Below are 21,227 nucleotides of genomic sequence, written 5' to 3' on the forward strand. Positions count from 1 at the left end.
AAATCTGATCTTATAATTTTTCTATCACATCACGTTTTTGCGCTATAGGTATATAGCCCATTTTCATGAATTCCATGATAAATATAAGTAGTGTATGAAAAGTGCCGGTTTATACGGTTCACTAAGGTAAATTTAGTTTTCATTTAGTCTCCCAATAAATGTGAGAATATCTTTGTTTTCTTTGAACATGCATAATTCCCATTTGTTATGATAACACCCTTGTTTTCTGTGCTACTGGGACAGTAGAGCTACAGCAGAGCATTGGGTGAAAACTGAATGGCCTCAGCGACAGAGTTTGGCATCTGGCGATAAGAATGTCCATGATCCTCTAGTGGATAGGAAGGACATTGTATTTCCTCCCTTACACATAAAACTTGGATTGATGAAGCAGTTCGTCAAAGCTCTCAATCACAGTGGAGAATGCTTTAACTATATATCTTCAACTTTTCCTGGTCTTAGTGAAGAGAAGAAAAAGGCTGGAATATTTGATGGACCTCAAATAAGAACACTTATGAGAGACCCAAATTTTATCACATCAATGAATGAGACAGAAGAAAGAGCTTGGAATGCATTTTGTAATGTGGTGCAGAATTTTCTAGGGAATAAGAAAGCAGACAACTATGAAGAGATTGTGGAAGAGCTACTAATGAGTCTGCGAAATCTTAGATGTAGAGTGAGGATCAAGATTCACTATTTACACAGCCATTTGGACTTTTTTCCAGAGAACCTTGGGGATGTGAGCGAGGAACAAGGGGAGCGTTTTCATCAGGACATTAAAACAATGGAAGAACGGTATCAAGGCCGGTGGGACTCACATATGATGGCTGACTATTGCTGGAGCTTGATGAGAGACAACCCAGAAGCCGCACATCACAGATCAGCCAAGAAAAGAAAGTTCAAATAACTGCCATTTGTCATTCATCTGTGTGCCATATATATGTGTTTTTATATTTTGTAGTTTAATTCTGTAAGTGTATTTGATTTGCTGTACATAGACTTTGTAATCTTTGTTATTCCTTGATTAAAAATATACAAAATATAGTACCGAAAATCATGTGTTTTTATCATAAAACATTAGGAGTAATTTTCATCAAAAATTGAAAATATCTCGAAATCCTGATGTGAAAAAACGGAGTTCATATTCTAATCAGCAGCCAAAATTGACTTAAAATATGTTTTAAAACCTTTTGCCAGAAAAATTGCGCTGACCATTGTAATAGATGATAGATAGATAATATATAGATATATAGAATGTAAGTCCGCAAGGACGGGGTCCTCTCCCCTCGGTACCAGTCTGTCATTGTAATTGCTTACTGTAAACGATATCTATAACTCTGTATGTAACCCCTTTCTCATGTACAGCACCATGGAATTAATGGTGCTATATAAATAAATAATAATAATATAGATAAATAATAGATACATAGATAGATAATAGATAATGTATAGATAACAGATAGACAGATGATAGATATTAGATAGATCGATAACAGTTGGATAGATAATAGATGATAGATAGATAATAGATAATAGATAGATAATAGATAGATAACAGATTGATAGATAATTGATAGATAATAGATGGATATATATACATATATATAGATAATAGATAGATAATAGATAGATAATGGATAGATAATAGATAGATAGATAAGCAATAGATAGATATAAAATATATAATAGATATATAGATAATAGATAGATAATAGATGGATAGCTATATAGATAAAAGATAGATGATAGATAGATGATAGACGGATAGACAATAGATAGATAATAGATAGATAATAGATGATTGATAGATAGATAGACAGATAGTTAATAAATAGATAGATAGATGATAGATAATAGATGATAGATGATGGATAGATGATAGATAATAGATAGATGATAGAGATAATAGATAAATAATAGATAGGTAATAGATAATAGATAGATAATAGATAGATAATAAATAGATAATAGATAATGAAAACATTGAGTCTAAACTGTATTATTATTCAGTAAGATGAACTTACAAAAATGAAGGCTCTTAGCGCATAAATTGGCCAATTCATGTGTTCCCATCAACCACGGTAAGATAGGCCCATCAGAGAAGTGTTACCTTGCTGTGGTTGATGGGCACACATGAATTGGCCAAATGAGCTTTCATTTGTAAATACATCTTGCAGAGTAACAATACAGCTTAGATGTAATGTTTCCAGTGGTTGCCTATATCTTGGCCCTCTTTTTCTATATCCTGCAGTTATTGCAGCTTTTTTACCTAATTTATCTTCAGGTCAGGATCTATGACCAGTAAATGAAATGTTCCCACCTATAATTTCTGGATAACTAACGCTCAAATCACCAACCAAGACAAAAAAATTGAGAATTTTTTGGTTGAATTTGGATTTCCACAAAGTTCAGAACATTCGAGAGCAGAGGACGGAGGGCAGTCCCATCCAAACAAGACCAAAATTAGCATTTGTCATCTTTTAGGAAAACAAAAAAAGATGAAAAAAATTGCTAAAATGTTAGTTTTGGAAAAATTGTGATTTTGTTTTTACATAAAAAAAAGTAATAAAATATGTTTTTATTTTTTTAAACTTTTTGAAATTCTGAATAAACATCCAGATGATTAGAAATAACACGTATCGTCTCAGGTTCTGCTCATTTATGTCCAGTTTTTTACCAGGAGGTCAAAAATGACAAATTTTTCAAGTGGAAACTGTTTCAGGAGACACAGATTTATCCGAGTAGATGCTCTCTACATTGATGAATTTTTTGAAGAGTTTTCGAAACCTTCTGGACTTATTTTCCCTTAGGACGGTGCCTAAGACAGACTGGATTCTGTCAGGATCATGCACTCTCTATTTTTCCACCAGTAGTGTTAAATAAGTGGAAAGAATGCTCCCAAAAAAATCTACATACAACAGTGAAGAGGATTCCCACTGAAATAAAGGGGGAGAGGTTTTCAAAAAAATTTTAAGGCAATTTTTGTTGTGAATGTAGGAGGGTTAGCGGATCTGCTGCAAAAACTACTATGACCTTTACTTATCATAGGATATGCAATTATTATTATGTTTTCTGTACAGAACTTTTGGAAATTTTTTCTTCTTTCCCATAAAACATTTTTTTTGAAGAGTTTTTGAAAACTTTGTGAAAAGTTTATTTTTCTCTCGAAATGGTGTTTGCAGCCTTTATATATGACTGTGCCTTTATGGAGCATTTTCCATCAGGATACTCTTAAAAAAAAGTGACATCCATTTTCTTTTTCCAGTTACTAGTTGTTGTTTTTTTTTTTTTTTTTTTTAAAGTGGCAAAAATGCTCAAAAAATTAGCATAGTGAAAAAACATGAAAATGAATAGAAACATGTTTTTTTATTTGCTTTTAAGCATTTTTTGTGTTAGTTAGCTACAAAATAATCTAAAAAAAACTGTGCATAGCCTTTATTGTCAGACGCATTTTATTATTTTATTATTTATTACTCATTTTACTTAGTTTAATGATGTATTTAATTATTTATTTTATTATTTACTTAACTTTTTAAATTTTATTATTTCATTTATTTAGTTGTTTATTTTAGGATTTATCTTATTTGATTATTTATTTTTATCTATTTTATTATTTATTTTACTATTTGTTATTTATTTTATTGTTTATGTTATTGTTTATTTTATTATTTATTTTATTGTTTTCTTATTTTACTATTTATATGATATTATTATTATTATTTATTTTTATCTATTTTATTATTTCTTTTATTTGGGTTTGATTTTATGATTTATTTTATTATTTATTTGATTTCATTATTTATTTTATTTTTATCTATTTTTTCTATTTTATGATTTATTTTGTTTACTTTATTATTTTTTATTTGATTCTATTATTTTATGTGTATCTATTTGATTATTTTTGCATCTATTTTATTTTTTTATTATTTATTTTATTTTATTATTATTTATTGTATTATTTCATTATTTATTTTATTTTTATCTATTTTATTACTTTTATTATTACTTGATATGCATTTTGTTATTTATTTTCTCATTCTTTATTTTATCTTATCATTTATTTTATTTTATTATTCATTTTTAATATCTATTTTATTATTTGCTTTTTTGTATTATTATTTTTTTTATTAGCTTATTTTGTTATTTAGTTCTATATTATTTTATTTTTCTCTTTGTATAGATATATAATAAACTTTACACCCCAACAAATATTGGGAGCTATTTTCAGTTTGCGAGAAACATGTGTGCCATTGTGTGGTCTTTTTTCATTGCTCTATAAAATTCTATTTCAGGGAGTTGAAAACCTGAAGAGACAGATGGAAACGATTAGTAAGTGTTTTAGATAACAAGCGCCAGATATCGGGTCAGGACTCTACAAACTGTACAGATATTTAATGTGTCAAGCGGGAGAATATTTTCTTATAAAGTGGAGGTAATATTATATTGGATACTCTGATTAGGACACAGTTTTTTATTTAATGTAATACATGATCTTTTTATCACCTTTTTCTGCAATTTATTTATTGATTGTTCTGAAAATTTAAAATATTTTTTTCCCTTTTTGAAATATAAATTGGCAGTTTTTTTTAATATTCATGATTTTTTAGATTTCCTTTTTATGTATCTTTGTCTGTAGTTATATATATTACATTGATTTCTATTTTACAAATTCAATAAACACATATGTTTATGATACGGTATCCATTAGGGCACAAAACTAATTAAAAAAGGTTAAAAAAAATACACAAAAAATGCATAACATAACATAATGAAAAAAAACATTCAAATGAAAAAACAAAGTTTTGAACAAATTCAATTTAATGTAACGTTAAAAAATGTTAAAACGAAAAAGAACCAGTGTAAGGTTAAAAATACATATGTAAAAATGAAAAAAAAAAAAAAGAAAAAATTATATCTACTAGATAATGTTAAAACATACAAGGTAAAATTTAAAAAAATGTAAAATAAAAGAATATAAAAATTTCTATGTAATGTAAAAAATGACCAAAAAGAAGTGATGTAATGTTAAAGAAATATGTAAAAACAAAACAATAAAAATAAAAAATTCCATGTAATGCAAGATAATGTAAAGAAATGCATGTTACTATTAAAAAATATACCGTAACACGTAAATATTTCTATAAAAAATGACAAAAAAAAAAGATATACATTTATTGTAACCTTAAAAAATGCTTATGTAAAAATAAATCAAATGTTGAAATAATATAATTTAATGTAATGGTAAAAATACCGTAACTGTTAAAAAAAAATAAAAAAAATCTAGGTAATTCATTATAATGGTTAAAATATGTGTTAAAATAAGAGACAAGATACAAGGAACAAAAATCAGTGTAAAGTTAAAAAATATACCTATATTAATATCAAATGTGAAAATATTGAGACAATGTAATTGAATGTAATGTTGCAAAAATGATTATGTAAAAGTAAAAAAATAAAAAAATACCAAACAATTAAATGGAATTTAAGGTAATGTTCAACAAATACTTTAAACAAGTAAAAGAAAAATCAATGTAATGATAAAAAAAAGAGCTAAAAGAAAAGTAGAAAAATTAAAGAAGTACAAAAAATAAAATAAAAATAAAAAAGGTACAAAAAATTGCTAGTTAACAGATGGAACAGTTCAAGTTGATTATACTGGGACTAATTGTTACCATGATATTTCAAAATATGCTGCTAATTAATATCTTGGTAATTAAAACAATACATTACCAGGCTGCATTCGCTCCTATAGATGCCTTGTATGTATCGCTTTTATACTTTTATCCATTTGTGCATTTTTCATGACTGCATGATTAATATTTCATGATCAGATTACAGACGGGGAATTTCTAAGATTTTTTTTTATTAGATGACTTAATGAAAAATTGACTCAATATATTTTTCAATTCGTAGTGAAGTATTTTAATTAGTACCCAATTGCATGGTAAAAAGAATTATCACTACCAATATTTAATAAGTGTTTCAAAACCTTAATGAATCAATTATTTGACTGCTTAGAATTATGTAATTTTGCTTTTTGTTGTAACTGATGAGTGAGTGTTCTCGGATAAGATGTTACCATGCTCGGGTTCTGACCGAGTGTCTTCAGAGTGCTTGAGTACTATGTTCGAGTCCCTGCGGCTGCATGTCTCGTGGCTGCTCGATAGCGCAACACATGTTGGTTAGGAAATCCCTGCATGTGTTGCGGCTGACGGACATCCGCGAGACATGCAGCCACGGGTTCTCGAACATATTATTCAAGCACTCTGAAGACACTCGGTCAGAACCCAAGCATGCTCAATAACACCTTATCTGAGCACGCTCGCTCATCACTAATTGTAACTAATCGTTTTATTACCATTATTGAGTAATCCACTAAAAAAATAACAAAAAACATTATTGAGTAATCCACTAAAAAAATAACAAAAAACAGAAATAGTCTAAATTTGTACTTGGAAAAAAATTGTTTAGTTTGAGCAAGAATATGACTAAACTATGCAATGTATGTAAAATAAAGTATCATGCCCCCCAGCAATTTATTTTATATACCGTATTCATTTCTATAAAAAAAAATTTAAAAATTAAGAAAAATAAAAAGATTGGAAAGACAACTCTCTTTTATCTTCTTCCTTCTTTAACATTTCATGGCAGCTTGGATTTTTCCTGTAGGAGGGGGTATTGATCACAAAAGTCTGCTTTCCGTATTCTGCAGGCGTAGCTCCACAGATGGTTTGAAGGACCTTTTCGACTGCTCTCAGCTCACAGCCTTAGTGTGAAATTTTTCATTTATTTTTTTGTTATTTTTTGTGGATTTAAGTATAACAGACGTGATGATCCGAGTCGAGGGCTGAGAATTATTATATATATATTTTTTTAAATGTAAAAAGTCAAATAAATCATTTTAATTTGTCCATATTTTATATGAATCACTGTCTTGTGTAGCCTGAAATAGGAATTGGTAATATTATAGACATCTGCCATTTCTAATATATTAATTGTCATAGTACTGTGTAGGCGGTGTTCCCTGAAAAATTTCAATGAGAATAGATCATTTTTTATTAATTGAATTCTCTTTACATTTTTCACAATTTTTGTGTAACTAAACATTTTTTTTAAATTTATTCATAGAAATTTCATTTGACCTTAATAATAATAATCTTTATTTTTATATAGCGCTAACATATTCCGCAGCGCTTTACAGTTTTGCACACATTATCATCACTGTCCCCGATGGGGCTCACAATCTAAATTCCCTATCAGAATGTCAGAGGAAACCGGAGTGCCCGGAGGAAACCCACGCAAACACGGAGAGAACATACAAACTCTTTGCAGATGTTGTCCTTGGTGGGGTTTGAACCCAGGACTCCAGCGCTGCAAGGCTTCAGTGCTATCCACTGCGCCACCGTGCTGCCCTTAGATACATACAATGTTTGACGACAAGGGGTTCATCTTCTGGGATCTATCAGTAAATTGAAGAGTTGTGGCTGTCATTGCCTATCCACCTAAATATCAGATTATCAGATCAATAATAGTTGTATAACACAGCCGTGATGTATCCAGAACATATATAACTTTTAAAAAGAACCTGTCACCAGGTCTAGTGTGTCCAGTATTTTCACTGCTCAAGAGTTTACTTTTTTTTCCAATTTAGTGCTAATTTTTATACATGTGACTCACAAAATAGTGCAGAGCAGTCTAAAGACACATCCTAGAGGATCCTGTGAGGCATGCCCTATAAAGCAGTAAAGAGAAACATTCATAAATACTTGTCAATAAGACGCCTATCCATTATTAATCCAATAGTAATAAAGGGTTAATAAAACACACATTAGGAAAAAAAGTATTTTAATATTCTTCATTTAACCATACTTACCATACTTCAGCGCCTGCAAAAAACGTAAAATAATAAACCGTATAGTACCTGTGCGCTGTAATCCAATTAATAACAAGTGTCCCACGATGATCTACCCTATAGAACAGTGACATCGGGTGATGTCATTGCTCTATAGGACCCTCAGTGACACACTGACAGGAGACAATGGCTCCTGCAGTGCATAACTGAGGTTACTATAGTTCAAAGTCTCACTTTATGGCAATTGCTGCGTGGGAAAATTTCTCACACAGCAATGCCAAAAGTGAGACTAGGGACTATTTTCTCACAGGGGCATAGGAATACATTGTGGGGAATACATTGTGGAAGGATACCTTCCATCATTGTATTCCTGGAGCCCCTGGAGAGCAGTCTTATCAGCTGATGCTGCTGCTCTCCATGGGAGATCATCGTGGGACACTCGTTTTAATTGGATATCTGCGGATCAGGGAGTATAGTGTTTGTTTATTATTTAAATTTTTTTTACAGGTGACAATGGCTTCGGGGATCAAAGTGACAAATGATGGTGAGTATGTACTCTGTTATATGTACTGTATGTCTATATGTATGTTGTATGTATGCACTGTATGTATACAGTCACATTCGCCAGAAGACTCGCTACACTCATCAGGAGGGCGTTAAACTAGAAGAAGAGGGGACGGGAAGAAAAACATTAGACTTTAACAAAGAAGACCCAGGAAAACATACTCAGATGGGAGGTAAGAACATTTCTAAAACAATCCACAGCGAGGAGATTGGAACAAAACAAAATCCTCTAAACTGCATGCTCGCAAACGCCAGAAGCCTGACAAACAAGATGGAAGAACTAGAAGCAGAAATATCTACAGGTAACTTTGACATAGTGGGAATAACCGAGACATGGTTAGATGTTATGGCTGGCAATCAGGCAACACAGCGTGCAGTAATCAGTGCACATACAGAGATCTGGCAATAACCAAAAACAATAGGACGAGCTCTGAGACGTGGAATCTCTGTAGACTGCAGTACCTGATCTATCCTCACACAACTATAAGCAGCAGTGGATTGCGCCTATCACTACCTATGCAACTCGGCACTGCCTGAGGAGCTGACTAGCCTGAAGATAGAAATACAAGCCTGACTTACCTCAGAGAAATACCCCAAAGGAATAGGCAGCCCCCCACATATAATGACTGTTAGCAAGATGAAAAGACAAACGTAGGAATGAAATAGATTCAGCAAAGTGAGGCCCGATATTCTAGACAGAGCGAGGATAGCAAAGAGAACTATGCAGTCTACAAAAAACCCTAAACAAAAACCACGCAAAGGGGCAAAAAGACCCACTGTGCTGAACTAACAGCACGGCGGTGCACCCCTTTGCTTCTCAGAGCTTCCAGCAAAAGTTAATAGCAAGCTGGACAGAAAAAAACAGAAAACAAACTAGAAGCACTTATCTAGCAGAGCAGCAGGCCCAAGGAAAGATGCAGTAGCTCAGATCCAACACTGGAACATTGACAAGGAGCAAGGAAGACAGACTCAGGTGGAGCTAAATAGCAAGGCAGCCAACGAGCTCACCAAAACACCTGAGGGAGGAAGCCCAGAGACTGCAATACCACCTGTGACCACAGAAGTGAACTCAGCCACAGAACTCACAACAGTACCCCCCCCTTGAGGAGGGGTCACCGAACCCTCACCAGAACCCCCAGGCCGACCAGGATGAGCCACATGAAAGGCACGAACAAGATCTGGGGCATGGACATCAGAGGCAAAAACCCAGGAATTATCTTCCTGAGCATAACCCTTCCATTTGACCAGATACTGGAGTTTCCGTCTAGAGACACAAGAATCCAAAATCTTCTCCACAATATACTCCAATTCCCCCTCCACCAAAACAGGGGCAGGAGGCTCCACAGATGGAACCATAGGTGCCACGTATCTCCTCAACAACGACCTATGGAATACATTATGTATGGAAAAGGAGTCTGGGAGGATCAGACGAAAAGACACCGGATTGAGAATCTCAGAAATCCTATACGGACCAATAAAACGAGGTTTAAATTTAGGAGAGGAAACCTTCATAGGAATATGACGAGAAGATAACCAAACCAGATCCCCAACACGAAGTCGGGGTCCCACACGGCGTCTGCGATTAGCGAAAAGCTGAGCCTTCTCCTGGGACAAGGTCAAATTGTCCACTACCTGAGTCCAGATCTGCTGCAACCTGTCCACCACAGAATCCACACCAGGACAGTCCGAAGACTCAACCTGTCCTGAAGAGAAACGAGGATGGAACCCAGAATTGCAGAAAAATGGAGAGACCAAGGTAGCCGAGCTGGCCCGATTATTAAGGGCGAACTCAGCCAACGGCAAAAATGACACCCAATCATCCTGGTCAGCGGAAACAAAACATCTCAGATATGTTTCCAAGGTCTGATTGGTTCGTTCGGTCTGGCCATTAGTCTGAGGATGGAAGGCCGAGGAGAAAGATAGGTCAATGCCCATCCTACCACAAAAGGCTCGCCAGAACCTCGAGACAAACTGGGAACCTCTGTCAGAAACAATATTCTCAGGAATGCCATGTAAACGAACCACATGCTGGAAGAACAAAGGCACCAAATCAGAGGAGGAAGGCAATTTAACCAAGGGCACCAGATGGACCATTTTAGAAAAGCGATCACAGACCACCCAAATGACCGACATTTTTTGAGAAACGGGAAGGTCAGAAATGAAATCCATCGAAATATGTGTCCAAGGCCTCTTCGGGACCGGCAAGGGCAAAAGCAACCCACTGGCACGTGAACAGCAGGGCTTAGCCCTAGCACAAATTCCACAGGACTGCACAAAAGCACGCACATCCCGTGACAGAGATGGCCACCAGAAGGATCTAGCAACCAACTCCCTGGTACCAAAGATTCCTGGATGACCGGCCAGCACCGAACAATGAAGTTCAGAGATAACTTTACTAGTCCACCTATCAGGGACGAACAGTTTCTCGGCCGGACAACGATCAGGTTTATTAGCCTGAAATTTCTGCAACACTCTCCGCAAATCAGGGGAGATGGCAGACACAATGACTCCTTCCTTGAGGATACTCGCCGGCTCAGATAACCCCGGAGAGTCGGGCACAAAACTCCTAGACAGAGCATCCGCCTTCACATTTTTAGAGCCCGGAAGGTATGAAATCACAAAATCAAAACGAGCAAAAAATAACGACCAACGGGCCTGTCTAGGATTCAAGCGCTTGGCAGACTCAAGATAAGTAAGGTTCTTATGATCAGTCAAAACCACCACGCGATGCTTAGCACCCTCAAGCCAATGACGCCACTCCTCGAATGCCCACTTCATGGCCAGCAACTCTCGGTTGCCCACATCATAATTACGCTCAGTAGCAGAAAATTTCCTGGAAAAGAAAGCACATGGTTTGAACACTGAGCAACCAGAACCTCTCTGTGACAAAACCGCCCCTGCACCAATCTCAGAAGCATCAACCTCGACCTGGAACGGAAGAGAAACATCAGGTTGACACAACACAGGGGCACAGCAAAAACGACGCTTCAACTCCTGAAAAGCTTCCACGGCAGCAGAAGACCAATTAACCAAATCAGCACCCTTCTTGGTCAAATCGGTCAATGGTCTGGCAATGCTAGAAAAATTACAGATGAAGCGACGATAAAAATTAGCAAAGCCCAGGAATTTCTGCAGACTTTTTAGAGATGTCGGCTGAGTCCAATCCTGGATGGCCTGAACCTTAACCGGATCCATCTCGATAGTAGAAGGGGAAAAGATGAACCCCAAAAATGAAACTTTCTGCACACCGAAGAGACACTTTGATCCCTTCACGAACAAGGAATTAGCACGCAGTACCTGGAAAACCATTCTGACTTGCTTCACATGAGACTCCCAATCATCTGAGAAGATCAAAATGTCATCCAAGTAAACAATCAAGAATTTATCCAGATACTCACGGAAAATGTCATGCATAAAAGACTGAAAAACAGATGGAGCATTGGCAAGTCCGAACGGCATCACCAGATACTCAAAATGACCCTCGGGCGTATTAAATGCCGTTTTCCATTCATCTCCCTGCCTGATTCTCACCAGATTATACGCACCACGAAGATCAATCTTAGTAAACCAACTAGCCCCCTTAATCCGAGCAAACAAGTCAGAAATCAATGGCAAGGGATACTGAAACTTAACAGTGATCTTATTAAGAAGGCGGTAATCAATACACGGTCTTAGCGAACCATCCTTCTTGGCTACAAAAAAGAACCCTGCTCCCAATGGTGACGACGATGGGCGAATATGTCCCTTCTCCAGGGACTCCTTCACATAACTGCGCATAGCGGTGTGTTCAGGTACGGACAAATTAAATAAACGACCCTTAGGGAATTTACTACCAGGAATCAAATTGATAGCACAATCACAATTCCTATGCGGAGGTAGGGCATCAGACTTGGACTCTTCAAATACATCCTGAAAGTCCGACAAGAACTCTGGGATGTCAGAAGGAATGGATGACGAAATAGACAAAAATGGAACATCACCATGTACTCCCTGACAACCCCAGCTGGTTACCGACATAGAGTTCCAATCCAATACTGGATTATGGGTTTGTAGCCATGGCAACCCCAACACGACCACATCATGCAAATTATGCAGTACCAGAAAGCGAATAACTTCCTGATGTGCAGGAGCCATGCACATGGTCAGCTGGGCCCAGTACTGAGGCTTATTCTTGGCCAAAGGTGTAGCATCAATTCCTCTCAACGGAATAGGACACCGCAAAGGCTCCAAGAAAAATCCACAACGTTTAGCATAATCCAAATCCATTAGATTCAGGGCAGCGCCTGAATCCACAAACGCCATGACAGAATACGATGACAAAGAGCACATTAAGGTAATGGACAAAAGGAATTTGGACTGTACAGTACCAATAACGGCAGAGCTATCGAACCGCCTAGTGCGTTTAGGACAATTAGAAATAGCATGAGTAGAATCACCACAATAGAAACACAGTCTGTTCAGACGTCTGTGTTCTTGCCTTTCTACTTTAGTCATAGTCCTGTCGCACTGCATAGGCTCAGGTTTACTCTCAGACAATACCGCCAGATGGTGCACAGATTTACGCTCGCGCAAGCGACGACCGATCTGAATGGCCAAGGACATAGACTCATTCAAACCAGCAGGCATAGGAAATCCCACCATTACATCCTTAAGAGCTTCAGAGAGACCCTTTCTGAACAAAGCCGCTAATGCAGATTCATTCCACAGAGTGAGTACTGACCACTTCCTAAATTTCTGACAATATACTTCTACATCATCCTGACCCTGGCATAAAGCCAGCAGATTTTTCTCAGCCTGATCCACTGAATTAGGCTCATCGTAAAGCAATCCCAGCGCCTGGAAAAATGCATCAACATTACTCAATGCAGAATCTCCTGGTGCAAGAGAAAACGCCCAGTCCTGTGGGTCGCCGCGCAAAAAAGAAATAATAATCAAAACCTGTTGAATAGGATTACCAGAAGAATGAGGTTTCAAGGCCAAAAATAGCTTACAATTATTTCTGAAGCTCAGGAACTTAGTTCTGTCACCAAAAAACAAATCAGGAATCGGAATTCTTGGTTCTAGCATCGATTTCTGATCAATAGTATCTTGAATCTTTTGTACATTTACAACGAGATTATCCATTGAGGAGCACAGAGCCTGAATATCCATGTCCACAGCTGTGTCCTGAAGCACTCTAATGTCTAGGGGAAAAAAAAGACTGAAGACAGAGCTAAGAAAAAAAAATGATGTCAGGATTTCTTTTTTCCCTCTATTGGGAATCATTGGTGTGGCTCCTTGTACTGTTATGGCTGGCAATCAGGCAACACAGCGTGCAGTAATCAGCGCACATACAGAGATCTGGCAATAACCAAAAACAATAGGACGAGCTCTGAGACGTGGAATCTCTGTAGACTGCAGTACCTGATCTATCCTCACACAACTATAAGCAGCAGTGGATTGCGCCTATCACTACCTATGCAACTCGGCACTGCCTGAGGAGCTGACTAGCCTGAAGATAGAAATACAAGCCTGACTTACCTCAGAGAAATACCCCAAAGGAATAGGCAGCCCCCCACATATAATGACTGTTAGCAAGATGAAAAGACAAACGTAGGAATGAAATAGATTCAGCAAAGTGAGGCCCGATATTCTAGACAGAGCGAGGATAGCAAAGAGAACTATGCAGTCTACAAAAAACCCTAAACGAAAACCACGCAAAGGGGCAAAAAGACCCACTGTGCCGAACTAACAGCACGGCGGTGCACCCCTTTGCTTCTCAGAGCTTCCAGCAAAAGTTAATAGCAAGCTGGACAGAAAAAACAGAAAACAAACTAGAAGCACTTATCTAGCAGAGCAGCAGGCCCAAGGAAAGATGCAGTAGCTCAGATCCAACACTGGAACATTGACAAGGAGCAAGGAAGACAGACTCAGGTGGAGCTAAATAGCAAGGCAGCCAACGAGCTCACCAAAACACCTGAGGGAGGAAGCCCAGAGACTGCAATACCACTTGTGACCACAGAAGTGAACTCAGCCACAGAATTCACAACAGTTAGATGAAAGCTATGACTGGGCAGTTAACTTACAGGGTTACAGTCTGTTTAGAAAGGATCGTAAAAATCGGAGAGGAGGAGGGGTTTGTCTCTATGTAAAGTCTTGTCTAAAGTCCACTTTAAGGGAGGATATTAGCGAAGGAAATGAGGATGTCGAGTCCATATGGGTCGAAATTCATGGAGGGAAAAATGGTAACAAAATTCTCATTGGGGTCTGTTACAAACCCCCAAATATAACAGAAACCATGGAAAGTCTACTTCTAAAGCAGATAGATGAAGCTACAACCCATAATGAGGTCCTGGTTATGGGGGATTTTAACTACCCGGATATTAACTGGGAAAGTGAAACCTGTGAAACCCATAAAGGCAACAGGTTTCTGCTAATAACCAAGAAAAATTATCTTTCACAATTGGTGCAGAATCCAACCAGAGGAGCAGCACTTTTAGACCTAATACTATCTAATAGACCTGACAGAATAACAAATCTGCAGGTGGTCGGGCATCTAGGAAATAGCGACCACAATATTGTGCAGTTTCACCTGTCTTTCACTAGGGGGACTTGTCAGGGAGTCACAAAAACACTGAACTTTAGGAAGGCAAAGTTTGACCAGCTTAGAGATGCCCTTAATCTGGTAGACTGGGACAATATCCTCAGAAATAAGAATACAGATAATAAATGGGAAATGTTTAAGAACATCCTAAATAGGCAGTGTAAGCGGTTTATACCTTGTGGGAATAAAAGAACTAGAAATAGGAAAAACCCAATGTGGCTAAACAAAGAAGTAAGACAGGCAATTAACAGTAAAAAGAAAGCATTTGCACTACTAAAGCAGGATGGCACCATTGAAGCTCTAAAAAACTATAGGGAGAAAAATACTTTATCTAAAAAACTAATTAAAGCTGCCAAAAAGGAAACAGAGAAGCACATTGCTAAGGAGAGTAAAACTAATCCCAAACTGTTCTTCAACTATATCAATAGTAAAAGAATAAAAACTGAAAATGTAGGCCCCTTAAAAAATAGTGAGGAAAGAATGGTTGTAGATGACGAGGAAAAAGCTAACATATTAAACACCTTCTTCTCCACGGTATTCACGGTGGAAAATGAAATGCTAGGTGAAATCCCAAGAAACAATGAAAACCCTATATTAAGGGTCACCAATCTAACCCAAGAAGAGGTGCGAAATCGGCTAAATAAGATTAAAATAGATAAATCTCCGGGTCCGGATGGCATACACCCACGAGTACTAAGGGAACTAAGTAATGTAATAGATAAACCATTATTTCTTATTTTTAGGGACTCTATAGCGACAGGATCTGTTCCGCAGGACTGGCGCATAGCAAATGTGGTGCCAATATTCAAAAAGGGCTCTAAAAGTGAACCTGGAAATTATAGGCCAGTAAGTCTAACCTCTATTGTTGGTAAAATATTTGAAGGGTTTCTGAGGGATGTTATTCTGGATTATCTCAATGAGAATAACTGTTTAACTCCATATCAGCATGGGTTTATGAGAAATCGCTCCTGTCAAACCAATCTAATCAGTTTTTATGAAGAGGTAAGCTATAGGCTGGACCACGGTGAGTCATTGGACGTGGTATATCTCGATTTTTCCAAAGCGTTTGATACCGTGCCGCACAAGAGGTTGGTACACAAAATGAGAATGCTTGGTCTGGGGGAAAATGTGTGTAAATGGGTTAGTAACTGGCTTAGTGATAGAAAGCAGAGGGTGGTTATAAATGGTATAGTCTCTAACTGGGTCGCTGTGACCAGTGGGGTACCGCAGGGGTCAGTATTGGGACCTGTTCTCTTCAACATATTCATTAATGATCTGGTAGAAGGTTTACACAGTAAAATATCGATATTTGCAGATGATACAAAACTATGTAAAGCAGTTAATACAAGAGAAGATAGTATTCTGCTACAGATGGATCTGGATAAGTTGGCAACTTGGGCTGAAAGGTGGCAGATGAGGTTTAACAATGATAAATGTAAGGTTATACACATGGGAAGAAGGAATCAATATCACCATTACACACTGAATGGGAAACCACTGGGTAAATCTGACAGGGAGAAGGACTTGGGGATCCTAGTTAATGATAAACTTACCTGGAGCAGCCAGTGCCAGGCAGCAGCTGCCAAGGCAAACAGGATCATGGGGTGCATTAAAAGAGGTCTGGATACACATGATGAGAGCATTATACTGCCTCTGTACAAATCCCTAGTTAGACCGCACATGGAGTACTGTGTCCAGTTTTGGGCACCGGTGCTCATGAAGGATATAATGGAACTAGAGAGAGTACAAAGGAGGGCAACAAAATTAATAAAGGGGATGGGAGAACTACAATACCCAGATAGATTAGCGAAATTAGGATTATTTAGTCTAGAAAAAAGACGACTGAGGGGCGATCTAATAACCATGTATAAGTATATAAGGGGACAATACAAATATCTCGCTGAGGATCTGTTTATACCAAGGAAGGTGACGGGCACAAGGGGGCATTCTTTGCGTCTGGAGGAGAGAAGGTTTTTCCACCAACATAGAAGAGGATTCTTTACTGTTAGGGCAGTGAGAATCTGGAATTGCTTGCCTGAGGAGGTGGTGATGGCGAACTCAGTCGAGGGGTTCAAGAGAGGCCTGGATGTCTTCCTGGAGCAGAACAATATTGTATCATACAATTATTAGGTTCTGTAGAAGGACGTAGATCTGGGGATTTATTATGATGGAATATAGGCTGAACTGGATGGACAAATGTCTTTTTTCGGCCTTACTAACTATGTTACTATGTTACTATGTATATACTGTATGTGGCATGTTGCATGTCGTATGGCATCGTATGGTGCATGTCACATGTTGCATGTCGTCGCATGGTGCATATCGCATGTCGTCACATGGTGCATGTCACATGGCGCATGTCGCATGTGCATGTCGCATGGTGCATGTCACGTGGCGCATGTCACATGGTGCATGTCGCATGTGCATGTCGTCACATGGGTGCATGTCGCCACATGTTGCATGTTGTCGCATGGTGCATATCGCATGTGCATGTCATCGCATGGTGCATGTCTCATGGTGCATGTCGCATGTTGTCATATGGTGCATGTCATATGGTGCATGTCACATGGTGCATGTCGCATGGTGCATGTCACATGGTGCATGTCACATGTGCATGTTGTCACATGGTGCATGTCATGGTGCATGTCGCATGTGCATGTCATCACATGGTGCATGTCGCAGTATGTTGCATATTGTCGCATGGTGCATGTCGCATGTTCATGTCGCATGTGCATGTCGCATGGTGCATGTCGCATGTTGTCACATGGTGCATGTCACATGGTGCATGTCGCATGGTGCATGTCACATGTGCATGTCGCATAGTGCATGTCGCATGTTGTCACATGGTGCATGTCATGTTGCATGATGCATGTTGCATGTGCATGTCACATGGTGCATGTCGCATGTTGTCACATAGTGCATGTCATGTCGCATGGTGCATGTCGCATGTGCATGTCACATGGTGCATGTTGCATGTGCATGTCGCATGGTGCATGTCGCATGTTGTCGCATGGTGCATGGCACATGGAGCATGTCACATGTGCATGTCACATGGTGCATGTCGCATGGAGCATGTCATATGGTGCATTTCGCATGTGCATGTCGCATGTTGTCGCATGGTGCATGTCGCATGTTGTCGCATGGTGCATGTTCTGTATGTGTGCAATGTACAGTCATGGACAAAAATTTTGAGAATTAGACAAATATTAATTTTTCCAAAGTCTACTGCTTCATTTTTTCTAATGGCAATTTGCATATACTCCTGAATGTCAGAGTGATCAGCTTAACAGCAATTACTGTACTTGCAAAGTCAATATTTGCCCAGAAAATGAACTTTAACCCCCAAAACACATTTCAACATCATTGCAGTCCTGCCTTAAAAGGAGCAGCTAACATCGTTTTAGTGATTGATCCATTAACACAGGTGTGGATGTTGATGAGGACAGGGCTGGCGATCAATCAGTCATGATTAAGTAAGAATGACATCACTGGACACTTTAAAAGGAGGCTGGTGCTTGGTATCATTGTTTCTCTTCAGTTAACCATGGTTATCTCTAAAGAAACACGTGCAGCCATCATTGCACTGCACAAAATGGCCTAACAGGGAAGAGTATCGCAGCTACAAAGATTGCACCTCAGTCAACAATCTATCGCATCATCAAGAACTTCAAGGAGAGAGCTTCCATTGTTGTCAAAAAGGCTCCAGGGCGCCCAAGAAAGACCAGCAAGCGCCAGGACCGTATCTTAAAACTGTTTCAGCTGCGGGATCGGACTACCAGCAGTGCCGAGCTTGCTCAGGAATGGCAGCAGGCTGGTGTGAGTTCTTCTGCATGCACTGTGAGGTGGAGACTCTTTGAGCAAGGCCTGGTTTCAAGGAGGGCAGCAAAGAAGCCACTTCTCCCCAGAAAAAACATCAGGGACCGACTGATATTCTGCAAAAGGTACAGGGAGTGGACTGCTGAGGACTGGGGCAAAGTGATTTTCTCTGATGAATCCCCTTTTCAATTGTTTGGGACATCTGGAAAACAGCTTATTCGAAGAAGAGGTGAGCGCTACCACCAGTCTTGTCTCATGCCAACTGTAAAACATCCTGAAACCATTCATGTGTGGGGTTGCTTCTCAGCCAAGGGAATCGGCTCACTCACAGTCTTGCCTAAAAACACAGCCATGAATAAAGAATGGTACCAGAATGTCCTCCAAGAGCAACTTCTCCCAACCGTCCAAGAGCAGTTTGGCGCCCAACAATGCCTTTTCCAGCATGATGGAGCACCTTGCCATAAAGCAAAGGTGTTAACTAAATGGCTCATGGAACAAAACATAGAGATTTTGGGTCCATGGCCTGGAAACTCCCCAGATCTTAATCCCATTGAGAACTTGTGGTCAATCATCAAGAGACGGGTGGACAATCAAAAATCAACAAATTCTGGCAAAATGCAAGCATTGATTATGCAACAATGGACTGCTATCAGTCAGGATTTTGTCCAGAAGTTGATTGAGAGCATGCCAGGGAGAATTGCAGAGGTCTTGAAGAAGAAGGGTCAACACTGCAAATATTGACTTGCTGCATTAACTCATTCTAACTGTCAATATAACCTATTGGTACTCATAACATGATTGCAATTATATTTCTGTATGTGATATAAACATCAGACAAACACTAAAAAAACCAGAGGGCAGCAGATCATGTGAAAATATAATTTTGGTGTCGTTCTCAAAACTTTTGGCCATGACTGTATGTTGTATGTACGTATGTACTGTATATGTGTGTATGTGTTTGTGGGACTACTACTGTCCCGTCATTGGCTAATGTGTCAATCGCTGTCACTGTAGCAGGCAGAAGCCCGATGTGTGCCTGCACACAGAGACACACACACCAATGATCCCACTGCACAGCCCTGCAGACCCCCCACCCGCACAATCCAGCACCTTTGGCAGACCCACCGCGCAGACCCCCACCCCCCGCCGCCGCACCGGCTGCTGCCACCACCGCACCAGCCGCCGCCACCACACAGGCCGCACATCTAAGCAAATGAGCGCGGCCGGCCAGCAGACCCCAGCCCCGCCTGCCCGCAGATCCCAGCACAGCCGCACCCACCCCCAGCACAGCCCCGCAGGCAGCCCCCAGCCCCGCCCACAGCCCAGTCACTCTTGAGTGACTGCTGACTGTGAGGGCTGGGTCACGCCTGCTGCTGACGTCACGTCAATTTCCGGAGTCCATAGCGCCGCTCACAGGCGAAAACGGCAACAGAAGGTATTTATAAAATTCATTAGGGGCCCCGGGGGGATACATTGGGGGGTTAACTGAAAGTAGTGGACAACCCCTTTAACCACAAGTCGAGACCATGTTAAAATGTATCTGTGAGGGTCATTTATGATTAAAATACTCTTCCGTTTTGTGTTCAAAGCTTCTTTGCAGAACTATGTGTTTCCATAGTTACAACTACTGATAATCCTTGTGTGTAGTGTGATTCTGCAGTCATATTTTACTACCTTCATTTCCCCTCTACTAATGTTCAATAAAAGAAGCAGATGGAAGTAATACATTACTCCAGTTTTTCAGTGCTGGAGCAACATACAGTACATAGGCATACTAACTGTATAAACGAAAAAAACTATATATGCATAGATAGACGTGAGATACGTAAGATATTTAGATATTATTAACAACATTGGTTGTGAGTAACATGATATTTGGATCAAAAAGTAAGAAGTATTGGAACAACACTAAAAAAAAGAAAAAGGCAAAGTGGACATAATTTCACACAAAAAACCCAGTAGGGTGGGACAAAATTATTGTCATCTTTCCAAAATTGTGGATTAAAAACTGTTTCATTCATGTGATACTCACTCAAACTCACCTGTGGCAAGTAACAGGTATGACCAATATGAAAATCACACCTGAAACCAGATAAAAAGATGAGAAGGTGACCCAATCTTTGCATTGTGTGTTGGCGTGGGCCATACTAAGCATGGAGAACAGAAAGAGAAGAGAACTGTCTGAGAATTTGAGAACCAAAATTTTTGAACAATATCAACAATCTCATGGCTACAAGTCCATCGACAGAGATCTTGATGTTCCTTTGTCCACAGTGCGCAATATAATCAAGAAGTTTACAACCCATGGCACTGTAGCTAATCTCCCTGGATGTGGAAGGTAGAGAAAATTTGATGAAAGTTTGCAACGCATGATAGTCTGGATGGTGGATAAGCAGCTCCATTCAATTTCCCAAA

The sequence above is a fragment of the Ranitomeya imitator genome, chromosome 1 (assembly GCF_032444005.1).
Source record: "Ranitomeya imitator isolate aRanImi1 chromosome 1, aRanImi1.pri, whole genome shotgun sequence".
Lineage (NCBI taxonomy): Eukaryota > Metazoa > Chordata > Amphibia > Anura > Dendrobatidae > Ranitomeya > Ranitomeya imitator.